The sequence below is a fragment of the Amblyomma mixtum genome, chromosome 9 (genome assembly GCF_055824585.1).
Source record: "Amblyomma mixtum isolate Tamu chromosome 9, ASM5582458v1, whole genome shotgun sequence".
Lineage (NCBI taxonomy): Eukaryota > Metazoa > Arthropoda > Arachnida > Ixodida > Ixodidae > Amblyomma > Amblyomma mixtum.
Genome location: NC_143020.1, coordinates 28,183,593 through 28,188,015, shown reverse-complemented (window position 1 = coordinate 28,188,015; position 4,423 = coordinate 28,183,593). Strand labels below are relative to the sequence as shown.

At 53.6% G+C, this 4,423-nt stretch overlaps 1 pseudogene; it reads right to left on the bottom strand.

Annotated features, from left to right (window-relative positions):
- Positions 1 to 468: 468 nt before the first annotated feature.
- Positions 469 to 3,101, bottom strand: LOC149328601 (heat shock protein 68-like; annotated as a pseudogene).
- Between the last annotated feature and the right edge of the window lie 1,322 nt (positions 3,102 to 4,423).

Here is a 4,423-nt window from a genome sequence, read left to right as displayed (position 1 = left end):
AGTCACTGCCAACCATCACTAAAACATATATTTGTCCAGCTTCTCACATTACAGTGTGTAAATTACTCCTCCTTTATAACTCTTGAACGCCGACTGCTGAGGTGTAGCTTTCAGCCAGGTGAGAAAGACTAGACCGGCCCAATATGACTTGTACTTACCAACATGATGCAATTAAATAAGAGAAGAATGTTATGCACGAGAAAGCACACAGCATCTCGCTGTTCCTTTGCTCCTGACGTGCGCTAGTGCCACGAAGTCTGCTGCTGCACACAGCAAGGAACGCATTTTAAATGTTTGGCGTCAAGGTGAACTTGCCACCCACTGCCAAACTGGTAGCACACAAGACAGGTTAAAAAAAAGCGTCTCAGTAAACAACTGCTAGAGTAGAAAAAATAGTTTACATGACTATGTGGGTATGGGCAATAATTTATCATGAAGGGCGAATGACTAGCTATCAGAGTTAGCGGCTCAGTCCACTTCTTCGACCGTGGGTCCCGAACAGTGTGCAGCTGCCGACGCGTGCTTGGGTCCCTGCTGCTGCTGGTAAAGCTTCCTCATGACAGGCATGCAGGCCGGCTGCAGCTCCTTGAGCCGGTGCTCGTACTCCTCCTCCTCGGCCACCCAGTCAAAAAAAACCATTGGAACCAATTGGATTTCCAATGGGTTCCAATTGGTTCCAATTGGACGAGTTCAGTTTCCAATTGGTTCCAATTGGAATGGTGGTCCAATTGGACGGTGCGAATGGACTATCCAATTGGACCATTTGGGTTTCCAATTGGTGAGCCCAAATGATCTTACCCATTGCATCCAATTGGTCCGCCGAACTGCACCCAATTTATCCAATGAATGTTTGCATGTTTGACGAAAAAGGTAGAACTAATATGGTACTTACAATAAGAGCTATCAGCAGCTTAGCCTAATAAATTGTACTCATCACCTACACCACCACTGGAGCTGAAATTAAATTAAATATTTGCGCTCAGTGCGCAAGCGCCACCGGCCCCAGCATGAGAGCCTCATTAACTGGGTATATAAGTTGGAGCAGAAGTGTGTTCTCTGGATGCACATATTGAGCTAATGTATGCTACTAGTGCCTGAATGTGCAGTGTTGCTTGTGTGTGATGTATGTGTATCTGTAGGCTTTGATTTCCATAAAAGCATGTTAATTTCAATTCCGTAAGGAAATGTTGATTGGCACTACCCAGTTAAAAAAAAACCATTGGGACCAATTGGCTCAAAAGCCAACTGGAACCAATTGGTCTTTCCAATTGGTTTCTAGCCAATTGGTACCAATGGTGCCCAAAAATCAACTGGTTCCAATTGGAAATCTCAATGGTTTTTTTTGACTGGGCAGGCCGTTGGCGTCGATCCAGGAGACGGTCTCCCGGCACTTGGAAGGCACGGACTGACTGTAGGAGGAAGGGAGCCTGTCCCCGGCCTCTTCGGCGGCCTGCTCGACCCCGTAGACGTAAGATTCAAGGGAGTTGCGAGCGGCCACCCTCTCGCGCGGTGCGTCGTCCTCCTGCTTGAACCTCTCGGCCTCGGCGAGCATCCGCTCGATGTCCTCCTTGGAGAGGCGGCCCTTGTCGTTGGTGATGCGGATGCTCTCCTGCTTGTCCGTGCTCGTGCCCCGGGCCGACACCTGCAGGATGCCGTTGGGGTCAAGGTCAAAGGTCACCTCGATCTGGGGCATGCCTCGGGGCGCCGTCGGGATGCCGTTGAGGTTGAACGTGCCCAGCATGTGGTTGTCCTTGGTCAGGGCGCGCTCTCCTTCGTACACCTGGATGGTGACCGCGGGCTGGTTGTCCGCCTACGTGGTGAAGGTCTGCGATGTCTTGCAAAGGATGCGCGAGTTGCGCTCCACGATGCGCGTCATCACTCCGCCCGCAGTCTCGATGCCCAGCGACAGCGGCGCCACGTCCACCAGCAGCACGTCGCGGATCGTGTCGTTCGAGTCGCCGCTCAGCACGGCCGCCTGCACCGCAGGTCCGTAGGCCACGGCCTCGTCCGGGTTGATGCCCATGGACAGCTCCTTGCCTTTGAAAAAGTCTCGCAGCAGCTTCTGCACCTTGGGGAGCCGCGTTGAGCCGCCCACGAGCACCACGTCGTAGATCTGGCACTGGTTCATCTTGGCATCGCGCAGGGTGCGTTCCACGGGCTCGAGGGTGCTTCGGAACAGGTCCACGCAGAGCTCCTCAAAGCGGGCGCGGGTAACCTTGCTGTAAAAGTCGATGCCTTCGAATAAGGCGCTGATCTCGATGCTCGCCTCGGCCCAGCTGGAGAAGGTTCGCTTGGCGCGCTCGCAGGCCGTACACAGTCTCCTGACCGCCCTCAGGTTCACCCGCAGGTTCTTGCGGTGCTTGCGCTTAAGCTTATGCACGAAGTGCTCCACCATACGGTTGTCGAAGTCCTCGCCTCCCAAGTGGGTGTCTCCCGCCGTAGAGCGCACTTCGAACATGGAACCTTCGTCGATGGTCAGCACGGAGACTTCGAAGGTACCGCCTCCCAGGTCGAAGATGAGGACGTTCTTCTCGGCGCGCAGGTTCTTCTCCAGCCCGTAGCCCAGAGCGGCGACAGTCGGTTCGTTGATGCGCAGCACGTTGAGGCCGACGATGGCTCCAGCGTCCTTGGTAGCCTGCCTCTGCGAGTCGTTGAAGTAGGCTGGCACCGTGATGACGGCGTCGCTCACTTTCTTCCCCAGGTAAGCCTCTGCTGTCTCCTTCATCTTGCTCAGAACCATGGCGCTGATCTCTCCCGGGTTGAAACGTTTCCGCTAGCCCTTGAACTTGACGCTGATCTTGGGTTTGCCTCCGTCATTCTCCACCTTGAAGGGCCAGTGCCGGAGGTCGTCCTGGATCTCAGGGTCGCCGTAGCGGCGTCCGATCTGCCTTTTGGCGTCGAACACCGTGTTCTTCGGGTTCATGGTCGCCTGTGCCTTCGCTGCATCGCCGATCAGCCGCTCCGTGTCCGGAAAGGCCACGGCTTGGCGTCGTCCGGTTTCCCTGGCTGTCGGCGATGATCTCGAGGCGGCCGTGCTGGAAGACACCCACACAAGAGTACGTGGTGCCCAGGTCGACGCTGACTGCCGGCACGTCTGCCATTGTTCGGGCAGGCATGGTGAATGTGTTGTTGTGAAAGTTGCGTTCCATTCAAAACACTCGTTCGCTTGATTCAGCCAGTGAAATTTGCCAGAGAGAGAGAGACGACTTTATTCACACCTACATGGTCCTCGGGGCAGGGGCTCAGCCAGAGGGAGGGTCTCCCCCTTGCCGGCCCTCCTGCGCCGTGACCGCAGGGAAGTTCTTGGAGTAAGCCTCCTCCGCCAGGCGTAGGATAATCTTCTGTACATCCGCATTTGGGCTGCGGATGTAGGACTCCCAGGCAACCTGACCAAGGGGATCAGTCTGTTTAGCTCCCGGAGATTCGGGGCATTGCTAGATTAGATGATTTTGACTCAGAGGTACGTTGCAGAGATTGCAGTTGTCCGGGTCGTCTGTAAGCTCATTATGCAGAGTAACATAAGGGAAGAAGCGATTGGCGTGAATTTTTCGCCAGGCTCTACATTCTGAGGGTGTTAGGGACCTATCTGGGGATGGATAGATCCTTCGGCCTTGTCTGGGAGTCTAAGAGAGCTCCTTGTAGGTGATGAAGGGTCTTTGTCTAGGGGTAGCGGGGTTTCTACGCGCGCTTGGGTATATATATCTCGAGCGAGGCGATGGGCAGCCTCAATGCCTGGTAGACCCTCATGAGCTGGAGCCCAGATGACTTAAACCTCCCGGTTTAAAGGGTGCTTCCTTAGTAGACTGGCCGCCTGCCTGGAAATTAGGCCTTTGCGGAAGTTGCTAATAGCCACAGGGCAGGGCAGTTCCTAATAGCCGCCTTATTATTTGAGAGAATAGTTTTGGCTCCGATACCTGTACATGCTTGCGCTATCGCAGCCTCTTCAGCTATTAAAGCGTTACGCGTATTAATGGATGCAATTACCTTCTGGGAGAGGTCCCTATCTACCACAGCTATGGCTGCGGCCCCTTCGAATCCGCAGGTAGGATCGCAATATGCTAAATCCTGAGGAGGGTCTTTCATTAGTTTACTTTGAATAAATTTTGCTCTATGGCCCCTTTGTTCCTTGTCATGGATAGGGTGCATATTCTTAGGAATCGGTGCAATTTTGAATAGTTTCCGTGTTTCAAGCTCCAGGGGTTCAGCGACATAAGGTGGTACTCCTGGCGGAAGCCGTAGTTTTTGTAGTATTTTTCGGCCAGTTACAGTGAAGTTGAGCCGCCAGATCTGCACCTCCCTTTCAGCTTTGGCAGTCTCTTCCCAAGTATTATACATTCCCATAGCTAGAAGCTTCTCTGTCGAGGAGTTGGGGGGGGGGGATGCCTAAAGCCCTTTTGAATGACGTTCTGATCATTATGTCTAA